The 25,680-nt window shown below is 39.7% G+C and overlaps 1 pseudogene; it reads right to left on the bottom strand.

Moving 5' to 3' along the window:
* Positions 1-60: 60 nt before the first annotated feature.
* LOC149252028 (putative sugar phosphate/phosphate translocator At1g12500 pseudogene) lies at positions 61-24,712 on the bottom strand (annotated as a pseudogene).
* Between the last annotated feature and the right edge of the window lie 968 nt (positions 24,713-25,680).

The following is a 25,680-nucleotide window of genomic DNA, read 5'->3' as shown; positions in this document are numbered from 1 at the left end:
TTGCCTGCTGCTTTTCCTAGTGAATTCTCAGCCTTGTTATGAGTGTGCAAGTATATACAATCATATGGAAGAAATGGTGGCCTTGGCATTTCCTAAAACCTGCAACGTGAGGGCACTCGTATGTTTTGTAACAAGGAAGTTGGTTAAATTCACAAGATAAGCCATGGTCATGTTTCCAAGCAACAGGAATATGATAAAGGTGTTTTCTCTGGCTTTTTCAATAGCAATAGCTAATACATTACCCTCCACAAAAAGAGTAACAGGAAGCAATAACAGCGCAGCAATTGGTGCCATGTACATGAGCAAATTCATAGAGTGAAGCTTCTCTGCCTCAGAGGTAAGCAGGAGCCCCTGAACAACTGATTTCAATGCTCTGGCAGCAGTTGATCCTAGGCAAACCAAAAAGCCAAAAAGGTGGAATAATGGCTCACTGTTGCTTGCAATAACAATGCCAAATACCACAGGCACCAAGGCCATATAAACCACAGAAGACTCCCTCTTACATGTTATTATAAATGCAAAATATTGCTGTGAAGAAGGGAGTTGTTGCCCCAATAGCTTGATTGAAGGAGACTGGCAAATAGCGCAGAGAAATATTGCCACAAACAACCGAGAAGGAGAAAATGAAGCTCAGTGCCAATATCTCAAGAAACTGTCTCCTAGAGATGATGAACTGCATTGGTACAATCTCTAACCATGAAATTGCCAGAAAACCATAAAATGAATAGGCACACATGTGCAACATTGTGAGGAATATTGGGTATCTGCATCCAAAAAACTAAGTAGGCATTTGTTAAGCAATAGCACACCAATATTGGAAGAGTACCAAGCTGCAATAATGAGAGCTGTTGTAATAGTTTGGGACACAGGAAATGCACCATATTTTCTGTCTAGTCAATTTAACGTCTTAAATTGCTCTACATAAATTATCAATCCGGGTATCGTAAACTGATGAAGTGTGGTGCACTATATGTGCTTAGTTAACCTTTCTCTTACTTCGTTGTTTTATAGTTTATGTTGTTTTGGGGGTTTTGTTCTAAGATGCAATAATCAAATAATGAGAGAATGACTATGAGACCCAGTATCCTTGCTACTTCAGCAAAAGGACAAGATGATTCTATCACGTCATTAGTTCATTAAAAGGCTATGTGCATCACTAATCTACAATCAACTTGAAAGCAATTTATGTACAATAATATACATGTTAAAAAGAAAATAAAATGCAGTAATTCAAACTGTACATTAATATACATGAAAATCAGAAAAAAGAAATGCAAGAAATTAAAGTGACAACTATACAAGGCAGGGGCCCCCTACCACCTATGAAATCAAATGCTTAAAGGAAAATAAAGACATCAAATAAAGGACTAATGACATCGGCCCAGTATCTCTGTTGCTGATTTAAAATGAAAATGAAATGTGAAATCTAAGTGACACTACATAAAGGAGACAAATCACACTACTTTAACCTTTTCTTAACCTTTTTTCCTTTCAGCTAGTTATGAACAAGTCAGCAATGTGAGTCTTAAAGCAAACTAAACCAAGCTGTACTAAGTGATATTTTGGCTCCAATAAAGTTATTTGATTATGGAAAAAGAACCATCAATAGATGAACAACTTGATATCTAAGAGCAAAAAGTGAAGTGCAAGTTAAAGAAATGAAAAATCAAACTAAAAAAATAAAGGTGAGCAACATAGACAAGATGATCACATATGACATTAGTCATGAAATCAAAGCAAAATTAAACACACTTGCATGAATTAAAATTGCATGAATGAAAAATCTAATCTACCTTACATTCTACAAAGCAATATTTACAAAATGAAATCTACTCTACTTACATCCTAATATGCTCCATGACATCTACTTCACATCTCCTTCCATGTTGAGAACATCAAAGCTTTATTCAATTTCTTCAAAAGTACAAAGTACAAAAGCTTTCAAAAGCCATGGGACTAACAAGCTAAAAGGACTAAGAAAAGACTAAAGGAAAAGACTAAAGACTAACAAATGAAGGAGAGAGATCTCCTATTTATACAAAAAGATGAGAGCCATCTCATTAATGAGAGTCCATGAATTTCTCCCTCTACCTCTAGAGTCCTAATCAAAATAGGAACTGATAAGACACATGTCTTTTTAGAGTTACAATACAATTAGGAGATGTGACACATATCCTCATGATCCCATGATTCTTTCCAACCAAATTCGAATTTGGCCTTGGGGTGCCACATAAGGGTCTTCTAGAAGCCTCCTTTCAACCTACACATGTCAACAATCTCAACCCATTTGTTAGGTATAAGCATATGCACATTATTTTCTAATGTTTAACCACAAATTCACTTAAAAGGCTTAGAAATAATAAAGATTGGAAAAACATAAAGGTGGCCCAATGATAATGAAAGTGGGATGAATGTGGTGACATAGTAGTAAAATGGAGGTGAAATGGAGGTGATATAATGGACATAATAGTGAAAGTGTAATGGAAATGAATGACATTTTCAAGACTCAACATACCCCCCAACTGAAGCTATTGCATGTCCTCATGCAACATATATTACATTGACTCTTTTGATCCTTGAGCTTTGGCTTAACTTTGCATGATATCATTTGATAACTTCATATTTCTGCAAAGTGTTTCACTTGAATTGCAACATGGTTGGTTCTTGTGTTACAACCATTTTTTTGTTGCCTTCTATTTTGATCTTTGAACTTTGCATAATGATATTTTGATTATTGTTGCAAAGTATATCTTTATTGGATTGCATGATGGTTGGTTCTTGTGTGACAACCATGATTTTGTTTGTATCCAATTTATCCTTTAAGCACTTTTTCAAAAGCCATTGTATGCTCATAATAGCAATGTAATAATTAATATATGTTGGAAGTATGTGAGCTCTTGAATATGATATGGACATGGCAAGATATGAATATGAATGTATTCCCCCCCCAACTGATGGTATTGGCAATTTTATGAAATGAGGAAGAGAAATGTTTTTCCAACAATTATCATTCTAGCTTTTTATGGAATTCTATGGTCAAAAGTTAGAAAATGATGTACCTTCACTTACCCTTTGGAATGGATGAGTTGTATGTGTGGTGGTTGAAAACTTCTGATCATATTCTTCTTCAAGTGGTTGAACAAGAGGAGTCATGGATAGAGAGATAAGATGACTTTTTATTGCTTCTACCAAAACTTGCTGAATCTGCTCCAAAATGCTGAAAATAATAGTCTTCATGTCTTCAAAACTCATTGGCACAATTCCTACTATGTGAAAGGATGTTCTGATGTCGCACATAGTAGGAAATTGTTGGCTTAGTGGCCATTAATGGATGCCACTTGTCAACACGAGAACTCTCACCATTGATGACAATGAGAGTCAAGATGCCCAAACACATCTTGCTAGGTACGAATGAATTTGCTGATGTCGAGTCACCTAGAAGATCTAACGAACGAGGGACATTAATGTATTCCCATTGTTTGTTAGCATGAGGACTTACCATTAAGGCATGCAAGCCTCAAGGTGTTTTTTTTTTTTTACAAATAAATTAGACTCAAAGGACTATGGACTCAATAATTTGCATTGAAGCAGGGCTTATTTGCGGAATGAAAATGACAAGGAATGGAAAATGAAAATAGAAGATGGCAATGAAGAACAGAAATGGCAATGGCAATAAGCATGTGAATGAGCCTCTTGCTTTTATTTGTGGGTTATGAATGGACAAAAGGAGATGGAAAGTGTATGTGAATGTAAATGAAAAGTATGGAGTGGAATGAGGTGAATGGTTTATTATGAAGTATGGATGTGATGGATGGATGTGATGGAGACAATAGTATCTGAAAGTTTTTCAAGTGTTTGGATCTGATTTTGCATCAGCATATTTCCTCTTTGTTGTTGATCATCCTCTTATGAAACAAATTGGTCTCTTAGAGAGACACCATTCTCTTGTAGTCATTTGTCCTTCCTCCTGGAACCTGCAAAAAAAACTAATACTTCTTATGCTATGGAATGTAAGATTATCAATAGGAGAGAGATGATCAATCTCTCTAGTTATGATATTTACACACAAAACAAAGAATTTGTATTAATGAAACAAGTTCTCAAAGGAAAAATCAAAAGAATTTATACATGCTTGGAATTAGTGCCTCAAGTTGATGTTGCTTCTTTTCAGCAATTTATTTCATTATTTGCCATTTCAAACTCTAATGATATATTTCTCATTGTATAGATCTTGTTGAAATCTTTCCAATGGTACTTAAATCATCAAAATCTGATTTTGTATGAGAAAGATAGGCTGATTTGAACAATGAGGTTTTTCTGGCTGCGGAATTGAGGAACATCTCTGTAGCTAAAAATCTTGAATAAAAAGTTAGCCATTCATCTTCCATTATCAGTCCAAAATTAATCAATACCTTCAGAAAAGTGATAAAATAACTTGTTCATTTCATTGATTCAAAATTATTATTTTTTCTTGACATGCAGCGACTTAGTGTGGCGACTCAGTGTGGCGACTTTGTGATAACACACAATTTGACTTCCCTTTGACCGGGGTCTTTTTCATCAAATTTGATCGAATGAATAGGACACCATCCATGTACTGACATTTCCCTAGCTACCCATGTGACTTGTTTTGCCTGATGACACCTGCAACCTAGAGTTTAACAAAACAGCTGCGGAATCTGGGATTGGCTGCGGAAACGCTGTATTGGCTGCGGAAAGTGCAGAGTGTAGAAAGTGCTGTGAAATGGAGTGGCTGTGTGGACGTTCAAGGGAAGAACAAACTAAGCAGTTTCCCCATCTCAACTTCGGCTGAATCTTTGACTGTGTATGGATGCTCAAGGAGGATGCTCACAGGAAAGATGGATAGACTACGGCTGTCAGTGGAATAGCCACAGTGTTATGCGAGGTAATAACAACACTGCTTACATCTATGACTGTCATAAATCTGGCATAGAAAAGAACTGTCATAAATCTGCCATTTTTTCTATGGTTCTGACATTATTAGTAGCAGGATTATTTGTTCATTTCGGCCAGATCTGGACTCGTTTTTTTTTTTTTTTTTGAAATGTAAATAAACACATCAACAGAACCGAAAACATAAAAATTTCAGTACATCAAGTTAACTCACTGGATAAGCGTCAGATTCACCCTTGTTAAGCTCATCAATTTGCTGCTCATGATCCCCTACAGTTTCTTTTCCTCCATATCCAATCTGTGAGGAAATGGCATTACAGGTAGAAAATGGAACCGTGGAGTTTAAAACAGAGCTGCGGGGTTTAAAGCAAGAACGAGAGCTGAAATGGTGTGAAGGTGAAAGAGTGGAAGACAAGCACGGGAGTGAGTTCGAATGCGTGCGAAAATGGAGTGATAAGGGAATGAAATACATGTTTCAGTTTTTGGCTGCGGAGATCGTGGTGGAGAAGAGCCGTATAGGTTTTAAACACCTCTTGCTTGGCAGAGTTTTATGGAGTGAAGAGCGGTTTCCAACCAAATCAAACAGAGCCGTATGAGTTTAAGACACGTCACATCTTTATTGATGGCTGAAACTAAAACACAATCAAGCTTGAATAACAGCTCATCGATTCCTATTTGGATTTCTCCTCCTCAGGCACGCGAAGTTAATCAAACTGTCAGTTAATAACTCAATCTTTTCACGCGGCGGCAGAAAAGAGGCTCCAAAGAACTGAGAATTTCTCCCAGACCGCCACGAATTTTCTCAAACGGTTTCTGGGTTATCTAATTAACCCACCTGGAAAAAAAACCCATGTTTTATTTTTTCTAAATTCGTCTCTGTTTGGGAGAATCGAAGGTGTGAATTTTGACATTTTTTCTGGCTGTTTACGTTTTTCCTGAGTTAACATTCTCTGTTCCGCCTTTTATGAATTTGCATTCGGCCTGTATGGAGTCACAGAAGGAAGGCTAGGATCCTGATTAGCAGCAGTAGCCTTTGAAGTATATCGTAAAGAATCTTACACAAAGCGATGCCAGCAATCACAGGTGTGAACCACAAAATTGACTGTTCCATTGCATATTTTCTTAAAAGTTAATCTGATTGGTCTTCATAAGCCTCTGACTCCACCAAATTGGTTGCAGTATTCAACATAGTGATCGGGTATATCAAATTGAATTGCTCGCAACAGAAAACACTCAGAAGATTAAAAATCATTTGAATTGGGGCAACAGAAAACACTCAGAAGATTAAAAATCATTTGAATTGGGTGGCTAGGTGGATTTCACGTAAATCTGCTCTGCAGCCAACACAACTGCAACCAATAATTGAAGGAAGCGGAGACACAATGTCAATGGAGAGGTTCAGATGGTTGTGGTTTCAGGAAAAGCTACTCCGAGCTAGAAAACTGGTCATGACTGAAGGACAAGCGCAGGGATGTAAGAAATTATCTATTTCTGACTGATAATGTAGCTATCCAAGGGTGAAATCAACTCAAAAATATGCCACTAAATGATGAATGCCTCCTACAGGAACCAACCTACAAAAATGCACAATTCGGTCCTCTTTTTTTCTCATATATACAGTGAATTTTTTTATTTTTTTTATGTTGCATGTTTATTTCAGGCCAAAGCTTGATCAAGGAGGCAGATTTTCTATTGAAGCCACAGCGAAAACTAGGAATGGAGATAGCCATAGATTGCTTTTCTCTTCTTTTTTTTTCTCTGAAATTGTAAAATTTTATAAAAAGGATTAATGATTTTCAATTTCAGGCAGCAAATACTTCAAGAAAAACATGCTAAAAACAAGACTTTGACTGAGGTCCTAGGCTGGTTTTTCATCGATCTGAGCTGGGTGACTAGGATAAGATCCATGTCGGGACAATTCTGGAGATGCCCATGTGGTCGGTTTTTTCATTAGATGCCTGTAACCTGCTAAACCTTGAAACAGTTGCGGAATTGTCATCTAGCTGCGGAATCAGGCAGTTTCCGCAGCTAAGTTGCAAAACCTTATTTGAACAGGATACAGTGTTTTAAAGACCACTACAAAGCAAAACCAGACAATTTTGGACAATTTGAACCTATCAAAGCAGTTGAGTTTTAATTTTTTTTTTTTTATTGAATCAATTGAAATGTTGAAGTTATTTTGTCTCCTATTTTTTTTCTTTTAACAATCATTTTTCTGATCCTCTAGATCACACAAGGTGTAGGAGGAGAGCATACTCAAGAATTATTAACCCTTTTTTTTTTTTTACATAACAATCATTTTTCTGATCCTCCAGATCACACAAAGTGCAGGAGGAGAGCATACTCAATAATTGTTAATTTTTTTTTTTTTAGATGTAAGAAATAAGGTCTCCTAATTACACTTCCCCGGCAACGGCGCCAAAATGTCTAGTCAATTTAACGTCTTAAATTTCTCTACATAAATTATCAATCCGGGTATCATAAACTGATGAAGTGTGGTGCACTATATGTGCTTAGTTAACATTTCTCTTACTTCGTTGTTTTATAGTTTATGTTGTTTTTGGGGTTTTGTTCTAAAATGCAATAATCAAATAATGAGAGAATGACTATGAGACCCAGTATCCTTGCTACTTCAGCAAAAGGACAAGATGATTCTATCACGTCATTAGTTCATTAAAAGGCTATGTGCATCACTAATCTACAATCAACTTGAAAGCAATTTATGTACAATAATATACATGTTAAAAAGAAAATAAAATGCAGTAATTCAAACTGTACATTAATATACATGAAAATCAGAAAAAAGAAATGCAAGAAATTAAAGTGACAACTATACAAGGCAGGGGCCCCCTACCACCTATGAAATCAAATGCTTAAAGGAAAATAAAGACATCAAATAAAGGACTAATGACATCGGCCCAGTATCTCTGTTGCTGATTTAAAATGAAAATGAAATGTGAAATCTAAGTGACACTACATAAAGGAGACAAATCACACTACTTTAACCTTTTCTTAACCTTTTTTCCTTTCAGCTAGTTATGAACAAGTCAGCAATGTGAGTCTTAAAGCAAACTAAACCAAGCTGTACTAAGTGATATTTTGGCTCCAATAAAGTTATTTGATTATGGAAAAAGAACCATCAATAGATGAACAACTTGATATCTAAGAGCAAAAAGTGAAGTGTAAGTTAAAGAAATGAAAAATCAAACTAGAAAAATAAAGGTCAGCAACATAGACAAGATGATCACATATGCCATTAGTCATGAAATCAAAGCAAAATTAAACACACTTGCATGAATTAAAATTGCATGAATGAAAAATCTAATCTACCTTACATTCTACAAAGCAATATTTACAAAATGAAATCTACTCTACTTACATCCTAATATGCTCCATGACATCTACTTCACATCTCCTTCCATGTTGAGAACATCAAAGCTTTATTCAATTTCTTCAAAAGTACAAAGTACAAAAGCTTTCAAAAGCCATGGGACTAACAAGCTAAAAGGACTAAGAAAAGACTAAAGGAAAAGACTAAAGACTAACAAATGAAGGAGAGAGATCTCCTATTTATACAAAAAGATGAGAGCCATCTCATTAATGAGAGTCCATGAATCTCTCCCTCTACCTCTAGAGTCCTAATCAAAATAGGAACTGATAAGACACATGTCTTTTTAGAGTTACAATACAATTAGGAGATGTGACACATATCCTCATGATCCCATGATTCTTTCCAACCAAATTCAAATTTGGCCTTGGGGTGCCACATAAGGGTCTTCTAGAAGCCTCCTTTCAACCTACACATGTCAACAATCTCAACCCATTTGTTAGGTATAAGCATATGCACATTATTTTCTAATGTTTAACCACAAATTCACTTAAAAGGCTTAAAAATAATAAAGATTGGAAAAACATAAAGGTGGCCCAATGATAATGAAAGTGGGATGAATGTGGTGACATAGTAGTAAAATGGAGGTGAAATGGAGGTGATATAATGGACATAATAGTGAAAGTGTAATGGAAATGAATGACATTTTCAAGACTCAACATTTTCCTTCTCCTGTTGGAGTTGGAGGTATGTCAATAACTTCTTGTTCAAGCTTTGGATTACTGCCCCGCCTCGTCCATGTTTGTGTTTCGGCCATAGCTGAAGAGGGCTTGAAAAATCAGATCTGATTAATATTCGGAAGACCCAATTGGTTTCCAGACCTGAGCATCGTCTGGGTACTTGTCTATACTGTGTAGGACTCAGATGGACCCAAAACAGATGAGGATGTCTCGTTATTATAAGCCTCCCCCAACTCTGCAACATGGTGATCTTTTTAGCCTCCTCGAGCTGAGAGATGAAAGAGAGATCAGTTCCTATTGGGAACAGCTTCAGATTGAGATTAAGGTGTATGAGAAGCGAGTGCAAACACAAATCTCATCAGAGAGCTCCACCCCAGTTCCGCTTGAAAACCAAGCAGCTTACTCTGCCCTGGAAGACTCTGCTGTATTTTCCTGTAAAATGTCTTCCTGTAGAACGCTAGCCGGATTCCATAGGATGTCTCTGTGCCTCTGCACAAGCTTGGTATGCTGGAGAATTTTGAACAGGCCAAAACAATTAGCGAAGGATGATAGGTTAATCATTTTGAGGAAGCAGAGGATGTATACTTCAGTTGAACATGATGCAAGTGCAAGTTAACATCAGTCTATGAGTTTCGGCTGAGCACTCATTAATTCTGCGTGATTTTTGGTGGAGTGAGGTGGAAAAAATGTGTGCTGGCCCATATGAACTGCTGTGCTATCATGAACTGCATGTCTTCTTCTATTTGTTAATCAATTGATGCCCTGTGCACTGAAGTTCAACAAATCTTCCATTGCCTGTGTTTCTCAACTTCCACGTGAATGACTATCCACGCATGCTGCGTGATTTTTTCGTGAGTGCTAGAGAACTGGGTGTCTTGCTACATTCATGGCTTAATTTCACCATTCCATTCGTTCATGAAATGCTTAGACTAGATTCATGCAATAGATGCACAAGGTTTAGTCACGTACCTGAAGTCAAACGGCTGCTTGTGAAGCTTTTTGCTGCTGCATGCTCATGTTCTGCTGCTGCATGCTTGGATCCTTTGGTTGCATGAGGGCTTGGCTGATGATTTTTGATTTCTTTTCCTTGTGCAAGTGTCCTCTGACCAGATCTAAGCTGCATGCATTTGTTTCCACGTTCAGATCTGCATGTTCAAGCTGCTGCTGCTGCAATGTCACAGAACCAGAACTTGTTTTCGCCATTGCTCCCAAACGGTAAACCGGATTGATCTGAAACTTGCTGAGCATGTTTCTATCATCATGATGCATCTCCCATAACAAAATCGTGATCAATGGATGTACGGATTTCGAGAAAAATGGAAAATGGCTGAAGATTTTAGAGATCGATTTCTCGGAAACCGTGCATCGGAATCGGCTAAAACTGCTTGGGTAGGTTACCATCACTCATATGCATATCCCCATGAAACAGGTTTTGAAACAGATGCACGGTTATGGAGAAAATACAAAAATGGCTGATGGTCATGGAGGCTGATTTCTTGGAAACCGTGCACCGGAACGACATGAAACTGCTCAGGCATGTTGTCATCACCCTTGTACAATTCCCCATAAAACGGTTTGTCAAATGGATGCATGGTTTTCAAGTTATGGCAAAAACAAATTTTGTTCTATGGATTTTTGCCTCAAGGCTTTTTGCAAATGTTTGCATGGAAGGAAAAACTGAGCTTGGGCTGTGATGCAGGTATGGAGATGATGAAGGAGGAGTTGGAAGATTGCATGAGGACTTCTGAACCCTTGAGGAAGCTACCATGTTCGGCAAACCACTTTTTGAAATCCATGTCTAGTTTCCCATAATTTCTACAGGAAGTCCCTGTAGAAGCACAATGAGAAGCACAATGAGGTGGAAAAAATGATGGAGAAAGGCAAGGGATGGACACACAAGTGCTTGTAGGCCTAATCAACAGATTCCCACCATCAGATTCCATTTTAGACTTGAATTTGGTTCGTCCAAAGGTTCTACAGGATGTTTCCTGTAGAAATACAGAGCTTCCTGTAGAAGGCAGAAGAAAATTCCTTTAACCTTGATTTGAGTGCTCCTCCTGTCATGAAACGTCCTTCTTGCAACCTGCAATTAGCCAATGGAATTAGTTTTATTTTTCTTTTTCTTTTTCTCTTTTGTTTTTTTTTGAAAAACAACTAGGGCGCCTCATGGAGGTTTTCACCCTAATTACCTACCTTGGGCGCCTCCAAGGGAGGTTTTCACCCAAAGATCTTATTCTCTTTTCTCCTTTTTTTCCAACCCATTGACCGCCTCATGGAGGTTTTCAATCAATGAGCCAATCTAAGGCGCCTCCGAGGAGGTTTTCACCTTAGATTTCTATTTTCCTCTTTTTTCATTTTTTTTTTTTTTTTTTTCTTCCCTACCCTACTTGAAAAACAAAATCGTTCTCAAGTATAAGAATACTTCCAATGGAGCCATGTGCACATCGATATTAGAGACAAAATGATGTGGAGGCTCGAAATGCATGCTTGGATAGGTATCCAGATCTCAGGGACCAAATGATCTGACCTTGAAGGGATCAAACATAGCTGAAGAAGAGAGTACTGCTGCAACTTAGTGACCTTCTGAAACCATATCTCTATATAGCTCTGATATCCTTGGTCCTTTTGCTGATCTGGATCATTCTTCATGTCACCTTCTATCATGACTTTCTCATCTTCCTCCTTTTGCTGATCTTTCTCTTGAATACATGGAAGATTTGATGGTAACCATGAAGGAACTCTCTCGATCTCTGATTATGATCTCTTCTCTTCATCAAGTGCAGCCCATGGTTCTTTGATCTCCTCTTTGGAATCTTCTTTTTCCTTTGGTCCTTCAATGTTGTCAATATAATCTCTGTTTTGCAACACTCTTCCTAAGCTTTGGTGAACATCATTGATCTCAAAAGGAGTCATTTGCACATGTTGTGCCTCCGATTTGCAATGGGGTTGAGCTGCTCCATTGTATGGCTTTGGAAATGGTACGGGTAGTTGAGTGGAGGTGTGAAATTGAGATGGAGATGGATGGCAGTGTGGTTGGGTAGGCATTTGGGGTTGCATTGGTGGAGGAGGAGGCGATGGTTGTGGATGAGCAGGTGGTGGAGGAAAATGAGCGGGATGAGAGTTGTACTGGGGCCTCCACTCCTGATAAGGTGCATTCCACTGAGGCTGTGGCTGAGCATAAGAGTGAAATGAATGAGCAGCTGGTTGGGCGTGATATGGATCTGTGAAGGAACAAGGAGGAGGTGTGAACCAGGAAGGATGAGCAGGGGGACCCCAAGAAGGCATGAAAGTGGCTTGATAGGGGTCATAATAGGTCTCGGATGTCCCTTGCAGTTCCCACTGATAAGATCTAGGTCTATGTGGCCTCTTTTGGTTCATATAATAGAGTGATTCAGTGGCTCCTTTTTCTCTTTGATATGCAACTTTAAGTCCAGGCAAGGAAGGGCACTGATTCGTAGGATGGTATTCTTCACAGACAAAACACACTTCTAGGGAGTGCATTGGACATTCGTTCCTAGGATGCTTTCTAGTGCACCTAGGACAAAAGATGACCAAAGCCCTCTTGGCTTCCTCTTGCTTCTTTTGGATCCACAGGGTATCCAATTGCATGGCAAGAAACTGCCTCATATCACTCTTGAAATCTTCTATCTGATCTTCAAATTCGTCTTTGGACAAGGGACTGCTCCCAACATTTCTGCTTGTAGCCATTTGCTCCAAAGGAATGGTTTCTTCTTCTTCTCCCCTAGAGGTTCTTTAAATATGTCTTTTTGGCCACTTAGGGGTTCTTCTCTCACAGCCATCGAAGAAGAGAGAAGGTTGGCTGTGTGAAGCAGTGGGGGTGTTGTGCAATCATTTTTCTAACTTATCTCTACTCCTACAAGGCATGAAAAGAAATCTTTTTGATTGATTTTTGTATTTTTCTTCTTGTACCTGCAAAACTAAAATAGATTGAACTACAACTAACTATCTTGCTGAAATAAAAATGCAGAATTGAAATGAAAGCAGGAAAGGACTAATCTACTTTGCTCAAATGGAATTGCAGGAATGGAAATGCTAGTCTACGCTTGCAGAATTGAAAAGCTAATCTATGCTTGCAAAATTGAAATTGCGGAATTGAAAGGCTAATCTATGAAAGCAGGAAATGTCTATCCTACTTTTCCAGAATGGAAATGAAATAAACTACTTGGCAGAAGGCAAGAGTAGGAAAATAGAAGAAAAGCAACAATTACTAATACTCTGACGCTTCCCCGGCAACGGCGCCAAAAAGATGGTGAGCTCCAGTATTGTAGCAATAATGCTACAACTCCTGGAACTCCCTTCTTTAATTTTATCAACCCGGTAGTTCGTAACAAACTTGGAAGCGACAGTGCTGTATGCACAAGTACTAGCTCTTGCCGTAGCTGTCACTTGGTCAGCTGGCACAAGTCCGCTAGGAGCTTAAGCCAACTTCTATGAGCTCTTAGAAGAAGCTTTTTAATTGATGGATGAAAGCTACCTCGAAGGAAGCTAATCTAATTGCGAAAAGAAAATGAAAGCCACAAAGGAACGCAAACCCTAGCAAACCCTAATTCTACCAGCTAGTCCTACTGACGCAAAGGAGAGCATGCAAACTACTGAAAGAGATGCCATTACTTATATGAAGGTAAAATGCATGTGTCTAAGTTATCACTATCTGAAGAAAACATCTTTTCGTATTTTTGATTAAGTTATTGGAATTATCATGCATGTGCTTTTAACTGGCTTTTCACTGTGCAGAAGTGGATCAAGGAGGAGAAATGCATGGAAGAGGTCAGGAGGGTACAGAGAGGGTCTAAGGGATCCCTAACATTCTTTCCGAGAGTTTCACAAAGTCTGGATGCCATGCAACCGTGTTTATGAACTTCTACAGGAAGTCTGCAGGGGTTTCTACAGGATGTTCTGAGATTTCTACAGGATGTTCTGAAAAGAGGATTTTGGATAATGGATGGAGGGAAAAAGATGGAGAAATGAGTATGGAGGTGAAATAGGGGTGTGAAGAGGTCTAGGGCTTGGTGGATGAGGCTAAGGAGCAATTAGATTTGTTCAAGAATGGATGAAGCGATGTTGCACAAGAAGATGAGAATCATGGCAAAGTAAGCGGATGAGGCAAATGTAAGGTAAGGGTTATAAGTGAAGGGCGAAGCAGGTAGGTTGGATGGAGTATGGGTAGGTAAGGAAGGATAACAGGTACTCTGCAAGTGGTTTTTCAAACTGAACAAACAAAGACATGCAAGAAAACAAAGATCTAGTTATAAAACCTATGACCTAGTTACTTCACTCTAATCTGACCTAACAGCAAAGGGAAATGAACATAAGTTTATTTGCAGTGAAACCATGTGAAACAACTATGAAACTAAGTGATCATAAACCTAAGCATGCATCCAAACTGATATCAAGTTCTACGAACGAGATTCAAACACTAATGATTGCATGGTGAAGCAAAGAAAGTGTTTTTGTTTGGGACAACATGGTTACTTCAACTCCAGCCCCTGATCCAATAAGGAAGAGGTGAAACCAAAAGCGTTTGCTGACCCTTTTTTGGAGTTTTTTCCTATTATTATCCTACCAATATATTCTAAACATAAACAGCTACTTTAACCATCAAAATAAATCTAAATAACGAAGCAAGATCTAAATCTAAATAGCAGATTTTATTGTAAGAACGCAGCAAACACATAAAGATAAACAAAGGAGGTACTGGGCGCTTGAGATGGGCCCAACCCCAAGAGCTACAGCCTCCCAAGAGAGATTTAGAGCTGGTGCAAAGCTGGATTCATCTTTATTGATCAAGAAATGAAGAGTTACATCAAAACTGTCCACAAGAAGGACTTGAAAATGAGCTGAAAGAAAAGATAACCTATTGCATAAAAATCGAACTACAAACTAGCTAACTAATGGCTACAAAATGACTAACCACTAGCTACTATCTACTGGCTAAGTAGCTAACATCCACTGGCTAACCAAAATGAGGCCCTAAGGCTTCTTATTTATACAAATTGAGGACCCAACAGTCCTCCTAAACTTTAGGGACTCGGCTGCCCAAGACTTGTAGTTAACAGCAGTCCTACTTGACTTGCTTGGCTGCCCTTGTGTTGATTGATTTGGTGGCCTTTGAACTCCGAGTTGATGGTGGAGAATTCGAGGTAAGGGCCCATAAATGAAGGGGGCACCTTCCTACAAATCCTCTCCCTTTTCTTCCCACGAATTTGGCTGCCAAGTGCTCATTAAGACCTTCAATTTTGTCTCCAAATTAACCAAAAAGGCTACACAAAGCACCCATTAGACTTGTTGGCATAATGACTAACCAAATTCACTCTATTAACATAAATATAATAAAAAACATGCAATAAACTAATGAGAATGGTGGATTAAGTCAAATTAGGAGGTTGAATGAGCCCAAATAATTGTCCATTTTTGGGGCTCATCACGCAGCGCACACCCGGAGCGCGGCACACTAGGCTTTGTGCGTGGTGCACAAAGAAAAAGCACCCAGAATTTGCCAAACTCACTCAAATTTTCTTTGTGAAGCACATAAATTTGCAAGGTAGGCTCTATTAACTCACTTGTTCATCAAATTGGATAAAGACATGGTGTTTTTTATGCGATGATTGACATGAAACAAAACTCTTAAAGAAACCATAAAAAGACACCAAGAAACCATCTTGCTAGGGTTGTGTAACAGTGTTATTGCTACCAAGGCTTATTTTTCCTACCCTACCCCTGTTCCTTATTCCCCTATGCCATTTTTCCTACTATCACTACCCTAACACTACCAAACTCATATTCCCTTACCCCTCCTCCTATTACTCAATACAAACCCTTAAACCCTACCTTACCAAAAAACCCAAACCCTACCCTATCAAAATACCCAAAACCCCCTACATATCCCCAAACAAAATTCTCCTATAACCCCTATTCCCGTTTCATTATTCCCCTCCTAATACTCCCTTATTTCATTGTCCCCCTTGGTGGCAGATATCAAAACAACACCCAGCTTCACCATCATCAAAGGGGCAGCCTAAATACAATTTATAAAGAGCAGTCATGGCATCTGAGGTTTCATCAGAGTATGAGGTGGAGACCCACAGTGATACAGCTTCAGGAGAACAAGCCCCCAGGAGACATCACCGGAGTGGAAAACATGTTAGAGATGAGCCAAACACCCTCACTGAGTTGCAGGCATGCCCTCTTGCTATGTCATGTTTCCAACACCTAGCATGTTTTGAATTTTGTCAAAGGGTGGCAAATGCCAGAGTTCATCATGAGTTGGCCCGTCTTTTTGCACTTCACCTACATGGAGGTCAGTCTATCTTGGCTAGGGTCACTTTCACATTGACACCCGAAGCCATATCAGTGGCAACAGGCATACCAAATGTTGGAGAACAGTGGCATAAGAAGAAGAAGGTGGAGAGGCATCATTATGAGCCTTACATTAAGGCTAGTTGTTTGAGTCAGCTCACGAGAGTTTTCCCATTCAGATTTTTGAGAGATGAGTATGCTCCGCTCATGAAATTGATCATGAAGTACTTCAGTTGTGAGGGGAGGTTTTCTCGCCTTTATGCCTATCACATTAGGTTGCTCATGCACTTTACCAGGGTGCGGATGATGAACCTCCCATTTTTCATTTGCGGGAACATAGAGAGGATGAAAAATTTCATGCAGCATAAGACCCCTCAGCAGCAGCTCAACAGTGTTTATCACTTTGCTCTTATCTGGATTTTGGTGGATCATCAGTTGCGATTACAGGGTATTGCTTCAGAGGACTTCATCTCCCATGACTTCTTCAGCGCTCCACAGGTAGTATCAGAGGCAGAGGATGAGATAGGTGGTCCATCACATTAGTATGAGTGCCATGAGACTGTTACTATGTCAATATTCATCACCTATTAGAGAGGCAATAGACATTTGTTTGCAGCGGCAAAGCGAGTGTTATCTCCACCCGGGGTGGAAAGGGCCTCGCTTCTGACATCAACATCACATGATCAGGGCAGAGGTAAGGAGCTAGTGCAGGAGGAAGGGCCATCAGGTGAACGAGAGACCAAATTAGTTCTCCTCCATGATGATGAGACAAATACAGAACCAACAAATGCAGAGCTTACAGAGATCATCTAGGAGCAGCAATTAGTGATTGAGGCCTTATACCTTGACTTGGAAAGGGCCAAGTGGAACATGAAGTACTTGGAGCAGAGAAACAAACAGCTAGAGGATCGGCAGGCGATTATGGAGCTGTAAAACATTCGTGAGCATCGCCAAGCTGCTCAAAGGAGAAGAGTTGAGCTCACATCAGTGGAGCAAGAGATCAATGAGGATCGGGAGGCCCATCTCGAGAGCGTAAACATGCACTTGGAGAGGCTGCTGGACAAGGCCGATTAGTACCTTTCCGTGCTGACACACATGGCTTATCATTACAGGACACGAAATATGAGTGCAGGGGCCCGCATAAGGAGCTTGAAGGCGAAATTGAGGAAAGCAACAAGAAAGGCAAAAGAGGCAAAAGAGAAATATCGGCTTTGAATCTTGGCTGAGGCTTCCTTGGCCCATCATAACACCCCATAGAGAACCTCCAGCCCAAATTTCAAGAAATTTGGGGAATTTTTGGTCACATGACAAATTTTTGGGCAAAACACAGGGTTTTCCTCCCTGTGCGGAAACCTCTTGTTTTACCTTCTGTTCTTCATGCTTTCCCCAAAAATTATGATCTATACTTGCCAAGATTTGACGATGAATGTAAGAATGTCAATGATGAGCAACATGTGCAGAATGTTGAGACTTTTCTAGACCCTTTCGAAATTGATGAAGAAGATGTCAGTATAAGGCTTTTTGCTCTTTCTTTGCAAGGCAAAGTCAAGAGTTGGTTCAAAGCCCTGTCGGATGTGAGCGTCACAGATTTACAGCAGTTCATCAAAAACTTTCTTGATAGATGGAGGATCGGACAGAACATTTTCCTTATCGTAGAAGAGTATAATCAGCTGAAAACACTGCCAGGGGAGACGGTACAACAGTTTTCAGCCAGATTTAATCAAGTTTATTATTCAATGCTAGTTGATATAAGACCCACTCCTGGATCTGCTCTCTTGCACTACCCGGGTGCCTTTGATCCGGAAATGGAGTTTAAGCTGAGAGAAAAGAATGTCGCAACACTTGAAGAGATGCAGAACAACGCAGTAAATGTAGAGGCTCATTTGCTGATCAGAAGGGCAAGGTTGAAAGAAGAAGAGATGAAAAACGTGGATCTAGAGAAAACTACACCTTCAGAGGAGAAGCTTGACATTTTGGTGAGTGCAGTAGAAGAGATGGTGAGAAAAATGACTGCAAAAGATGAAAATGGCGTTCATGAACAAGTGGCTGATCCAAAACATTTTGTTTCTTATCTCAGTAGTCATAAGGATTGTTTTGTAGATCATATTGGAGAAGAAAGACTTGTCGATATGACATGTATGATTGATAACGTGTTTTATACTGACGATTTGCCTCAGTTTGATCAGTATGATGATGATGATTATGCTCTCCAAACAGAAGCTAATCTTGCAGACAAATCAGCAGCTAGTTTATGGGATGAGGAAGTTCGCTTACAGCAGCTCGAGTACAGTGATCAACCGAGGCATATCAGCTATGGAAATGATGAGGAAAGTGCAGCAGATTTTGAAGTGAAGGATCTTTGCCTTTGTGCTTTGATTCATATCAGTTCATCAGAGATAATTTCCATACAATCAAACATCAGCTATCGACAAATCTTGATTTGGATCCTCTTGAGGGAGATGAAAACTTTGTTCCAGACTTCTTATATTCAGAGTTCCAGCCCCCAAATTCCATTAATAGTCAGGTTGCACATGAAGACATAGAAGCTGGCTTATATGATCAAACGATACAATAAGATTCCTTTCCTCTCTATTTTGAATCATTTCAGTTTTTGCGGGGTAAATTGCATAGTAAATATTCAAATGAAAAGCTTGTAGGAAATCAACAATCTCTCAGTTTTAATGTTGAAGATGAGATAGATGGAAAATTTCTTGAGCAGGTCGTTAATAAGAAATCTTCCCCTGAAATGATTGATGAAATCATTTTGGATACAGAACCAGATTTGCAGCCACCAAACACAATTCAAGGCTAGATTACAGATGAAGGTGAGGCAGCCGAAATACATGATTTAATGTTGCAAGAGGATTCTGTACCCTTGTGTTACGAAGCATTTCAGTTTATAAGGCTGAATCTTCGTAATATCTCTAAAGAAAAGGATGAACAACCAATAGGATGTCATATAGTTTCAATAGATACATCGCAGCAGTATCCTCAAGTTTTTGATGATCCTTTTGCTCATGTGTTAGATTTTGTTTGCTGTAAAACTTCTTTTCCATCAGCCAACCAGGAGACAAAAGAGAATGTTGATAATCATCTGTTTCAAGGGTCACCTTAATTGTCTTGTTTAACAGATTGTTCATTTCATAGCCCATACCAAAGTTTGAAGTCATATAAGGAGATTGGTAAAGGAGGCTTTGGTTCTGTTTGGAATCAACAACAGAGTTTGGTTCTTCACGAAATTCAGGATCCTTTTGGCTGCTTGCTGCAATCTTCAAAGAAAGATAGTGTGGATGTGAGGAAAAGTTTAATATCCAACTATGAAGATTACTTGGACCAGAGCAGTAATGTGTTAATGGAAATCAATGGCGATGCTTATGAAGATCCTTTTGCAGTAGTGAACTCATCCAGCCAATTCATGCTTTGCAAGTTTGTCAGTAGTGAACTTGATTCCAAGTTTCCATGGGAGCTGCCTTTTGATTCTTCCCTTTTCCTGTACATCAGAAAGCATTTGGGAAGAAATCAAATAGCAGCCATAATGCTTACCTGGTTGCATTGGCTGTTCCATCTCACTTGACCAAGTGGTGGAAAGAGTAATTAGGGTAGGTTTGCTAAATGAGCTCAAATATGAGCATCTTTCCAGTTTGTTAGTTAGGATTTAGTCATGTATGGTTTTATTATGGTTTTCAGTTTGAGCCTTCAGTCATATTTCGTCTGCATAATTTTATTTTTCGTGTTTTGACTCCATAGCCCAATGGACAAAGGCACTGTATGCTCACCCAAATATCTGCAGTTCTTGGCACCTCCAAGGAGCTACCATCCCCCATTGGAGCCAATGTTAGAGTTGGTCTGGTCAGTCCTCCGTCAGAGATCAAAACTCTTTATGCATTTCATTTTTAGGTGTCCCACTCCATTCACTCAGTTTCATTCCACTAGGGGCATGCCATGATCTGATGGAGAAGGTCATGCTAGTCATCTCCCCTCATGTCTAGCTCCTTCTGGCTTAGGTATTGTGTCAATAATCACCAAAGTCCATGATAGTCAAGGTCTGGTCCTTCAACGAACAAAGGCCATTTTTGGTCATTTGGTCTAGGAATTAAACAATTTGGTCTTTAGTATGTCCAATAAAGCCATGCAGGCCAGAGTGATGCTCTTGCAAGTAATGATCCGCAAAGTTTCATCATCATATTGATAGACTTCGACTGTTCTTCAAAACTCTGTTTTGAAGAAAAGTCAAACTGTGTCATTTGTGACAAAATTTTCAAAAAGGGTCGACAGTTGATTTCTTCAGGTGCAATCATGGTTTCCGTGACCAGATGCTCTGTCATGTAATCCCTGCAAAAAAGTGTCGAAAATTTCATCGTTTGAGCCAAAATTTCAAAGGAAAAGTGAAAATCAAGGTTATTTTAAAGTCAGTGAAAAAAGTGCCAAACATGACATTAGAAAGGTGGGTTTTTTGAGAAAGTAAATTTAATCATGACCTCCAAGTCTTATACACAAGTTTCCATCACAAATCAAACTCATTGTGCAATCAACGCATAGGAAAAAACGTTGCAAGGTCGAGGAGCGAGCAATTGCGTGGTTTGGAGCAGTTTGGAGGTGATTACAGGGGCACGACACACACAAGCAGGGGCGCGGCACACACAGAACCCGCCCACAGTTCAAACTTATAACCAACGCGGTGTACACCCGAAGTGCGGCGCACTGGGCTTTGCGCACAGCACACAGAGACAAAGCGCACAGAATTTTCCAAACTCACTCAAATTTTTTTTGTGAAGCACATAAATTTGCAAGGTAGGCTCTATTAACTCACTTGTTCATCAAATTGGATAAAGATATGGTGGTTTTTATGCCATGATTGGCATGAAACAAAACTCTTAAAGCAACCATAAAAAGACACCAAGAAACCATCTTGCTAGGGTTGTGTAACAATGTTATTGCTGCCAAGGCTTATTTTTCCTACCCTACCCCTGTTCCTTATTCCCCTATGCCATTTTTCCTACTATCACTACCCTAACACTACCAAACTCATATTCCCTTACCCCTCCTCCTATTACTCAATACAAACCCTAAAAACCTAACTTACCAAAAAACCCAAACCCTACCCTATTAAAATACCCAAAACCCCCTACATATCCCCAAACAAAATTCTCCTATAACCCCTATTCCCATTTCTTTACTCCCCTCCTAATACTCCCTTGTTTCATTGTCCCCCTTGGTGGCAGATATCAAAACAACACCTAGATTCACCATCATCAAAGGGGCAGCCTAAATACAGTTTATAAATAGCAGTCATGGCATCCGAGGTTTCATCAGAGTATGAGGTGGAGACCCACAGTGATACAACTTCAGGAGAACAGGCCCCCAGGAGACATCACCGGAGTGGCAAACATGTTAGAGATGAGCCAAACACCCTCACTGAGTTGCAGGCATGCCCTCTTGCTATGTCATGTTTCCAGCACCTAGCATGTTTTGAATTTTTTCAAAGGGTGGCAAATGTCAGAGTTCATCATGAGTTGGCCCATATTTTTGCGCTTCACCTACATGGAGGTCAGTCTATCTTGGCTGGGGTCACTTTCACATTGACACCCGAAGCCATATCAGTGGCAACATGCATACCAAATGTTGGAGAACAGTGGCATAAGAAGAAGAAGGTGGAGAGGCATCATTATGAGCCTTACATTAAGGCCAGTTGTTTGAGTCAGCTCACGAGAGTTTTCCCATTCAGATTTTTGAGAGATGAGTATGCTCCACCCATGAAATTGATCATGAAGTACTTCCGTTGTGAGGGGAGGTTTTCTCACCTTTATGCCTATCAAATTAGGTTTCTCATGCACTTTACCAGGGTGCGGATGATGAACCTCCCATTTTTCATTTGCGGGAACATAGAGAGGATGAAAAATTTCATGCAGCATAAGACCCCTCAGCAGCAGCTCAACAATGTTTATCACTTTGCTCTTATCCAGATTTTGGTGGATCATCAGTTGGGATTGCAGGGTATTGCTTGGGAGAACTTCATCTCCCGTGACTTCTTCAGCACTCCACAGGTAGTATCAAAGGCAGAGCATGAGATAGGTGGTCCATCACATCAGTATGAGCACCATGAGACTGCTACTATGCCAATATTCATCACCTATCAGAGAGGCAGTAGACATTTGGTTGCAGCGGAAAAGCGAGTGTTATGTCCACACGGGGTTGAAGGGGCCTTGCTTCCGACATCAACATCACATGAGCAGGGTAGAGGTAAGGAGCCAGTGCAGGAGGAAGGGCCATCAGGTGAACGAGAGACCAAATTCGTTCTCCTCCATGATATGAGACAGATACAGAACCAACAAATGCAGAGCTTACAAAGATCATCAAGGAGCAGCAATCAGTGATTGAGGCCTTATCCCTTGACTTGGAAAGGGCCATGTGGAACATGAAGTACCTGGAGCAAAGAAACAAATAGCTAGAGGATCGGCAGGTGATTATGGAGTTGCAAAACATTTGTGAGCATCGCCAAGCTGCTCAAAGGAGAAGAGTTGAGCTCACATCGGTGGAGCAAGAGATCAATGAGGATTGGGAGGCCCATCTCGAGAGCGTGAACATGCACTTGGAGAGGCTTCTAGACAAGGTCGATCAGGACCTTGCCTTGCTGAGACACATGGCTTATCATTGCAGGACATGGAATATGAGTGCAAGGGCTTGGATAAGGAGCTTGAAGGCGAAATTGAGGAAAGCAACAAGAAAGGCAAAAGAGGCAAAAGAGAAAGAACAGCTTTGAATCTTGGCTGAAGCTTCCTTGGCCCATCATAACACCCCATAGAGAACCTCCAACCCAAATTTCAATAAATTTAGGGAATCTTTGGTCACATGACAAATTTTTGGGCAAAACACAGGGTTTTTCTCCATGTGCATAGCGCCATTGGCGCGACGCTAAAAATCAGGAGCTCCAAATGAGGAATGGTTTGCATTTTTGGATTCAGCATGGAAAATCACGACTGTTAGTGCTCGGAAAAGAAATTTGGGCAAGATATGAGTCTCCAGGAGGTGAAAAACACCCAAAAAATGGCCTCTCTTCCCCTTTTTGAAACACAGGAAGCAGTCTTGGGAGAATGAAGATTTGGAGGGAAAAATGAGCACCAAATTTAGATATTCTAGTTGGGTTAGAAAGTAGATAGGACAGGCTTTCCAACAAGCCCACTTGGGAACATTTTGGACACCTGAAAGTGCTCCAAAACAGGCCCCAAAGTAGCGCTACGCATAGAGGAAAAATTGCCAAATTTGCTTCCGTTTCGCGAATTTTCGATTCGCGACTTCTCCAAGTGGACCCGCTTATCTACACTTCAGTTTTTTGGCACCAATGGCGGCATTTAAAGCATTTTCTTTCCAGATGGACTTCTATACAAATGGCTAAGGAAGGCAAACGGTCACCCAAGCCAACTGTCATGTTTGTAGCGCTACACCTGTAGCTGATGGTTGGCTCTTCATCTCCATTTTGTAATGATTCGAGTAACTCCCCAACCCTTGGGTGTTCTATCTCTTCATGGCACATTCTATATATTGTATGTAAGTTATTTTCAAAGGTTTGGTTGGCTTGTAACTTCTGGGAGACTGTGGGAAAGAAAATCTATTTCTTCACTATGTATTTTTGACAAAAAATTAATGAAAGGCAGCGGCTCTATTTCATGAGATTCTTGTGGTTGTTAGTGTAGCAAATGTGTCTCTTATGTTTTCATATGTATTTCATTATGTTTCATAATTCAATTCATGTTCATTTCCAGTGAAATTTTCTGAGTGAGATTAGGTAGAATTCAATTTTATTGCTCTGCCTGTGGGAAAATTTCATGTTCAATGTTCTTCTTCTGTCGAAAAGGATTCATGTTCCTATGCCCTTTTCACACTCCTCAGCAATCTCTCCGTTCCGTGTTATTCCAAACTAAATTGCTACACTTTCTGCCTGCCTTGCCTCACGAAGTAATCTGTGCCTTTGTAGTAAATTCTCTATTCTTTGCTGACCGTTGGTCCCATACCACCCCAGAAGCTCGGTCATTCATAAAAATTGTTTCTTGTATCCATATTCACTTACTAGCCTAAGATCAATATTTCACTGTAAGTCATCTCAGACCGTTTTTGCTTATCTATTCACTGAGCGTGAATCAGAGAGAGCCCTCTCCTGTTCTGGTAGGGCTAGCTACCAGACTGAGCGTGGTTTGTGGTTACCCTGAATTTTTCCTTCTTTCAGCCTAGGGCAAATTTAGGTGCTAGCAGTCATAATGATTGTGCTACCACAAACAGGTGTTTGAGCTATAAGTATTTTCACCGTTTCATCATCTATTGGAGCCATGCCTCCCACTACACGTAAAGTTTCCTCCAAGGAAGCTTCAGAGGAAAGCACAGAGGAAGCAGTGGAAGTAACAAATCCAACCATTCCCATATATGCAGACACATAATGCTTCATTGATAAGTCTATATAGGTCACATGGGGCGGTATAAAAGACACATTCATGCATAATTTTTTTTTGAGAACTTGGAACAATCATACATCAATATTAAGAGGTCCAGGATGCATAGGATCACATGATGATTCTCAGCCATCCCTTGTGCAAAAGTGATTTTGTGTATTATCACACACATGGATAAATCTCAGCTTGTGCTTCATAATGAACATGGCGTTCATATCGCCACCTATTATGGAGAATACATGCATACCTACTATAAGATGCTCAGGCTCACAAAATATGTATGTTGGGATGGGGTCCCCTGGGTCAGTTTTGGGTTAAAAAACCAAGTTTTGATGTAAATGTTGATAAAAGATGTAAAGTCTCCGTGAATTGTGGATGCAGAGCGCGTAGATGGTTAGGAGTCAAAAAGGGGTTTTACCCTTGTTTATGTAAATTTGAGTTGGTTTTTGAGATTTACCCATGGTCCGCGGACCATGGGATTGTATAAATAGGTGTGTCTTAGAGAGTCTAAGGCAGATCTATGTCTATGTCTATGGGTATGATGAATGGAGTCTTAGAGAGTTAGCGCAAGAAAGTAAATCTTAGAGGGGGAAAAGGGTCTGTAGTTGAGTGCTCAAAGGCCTAGAATAGTGTCTGCAGCTGAATGCATGGACCCTTGCAGCTGAGTGCACATGGAAGTTTTGAGCCTGTAACCTTATACTGAAGATCAATAAAGAAGACTGTTGGAGAAATTCATATGTTTTATCTGTTTCCTTCTGTTGTTTATGTTTGCGATATATGTTGTGATGAGATAATGTCTTTATGAAACAATGATATATTGATGCACGAAAATACTGGATAAGTCTTATTAATTGAACGCAATTCTTATTAAGTACTTACGCAAAGATCATAATACATTATGTTACGTTTGTCAAGCACTTAAGTATGTATGAGTAGATTC

The sequence above is a fragment of the Pinus tabuliformis genome, chromosome 7, assembly GCF_031772625.1.
Source record: "Pinus tabuliformis cultivar Carrire ecotype Pingquan chromosome 7, CPIR1, whole genome shotgun sequence".
NCBI classification, from domain to species: domain Eukaryota; kingdom Viridiplantae; phylum Streptophyta; class Pinopsida; order Pinales; family Pinaceae; genus Pinus; species Pinus tabuliformis.
Note: the sequence above shows the minus strand (reverse complement) of the source record. Positions and strands in the feature narration are given on the sequence as shown.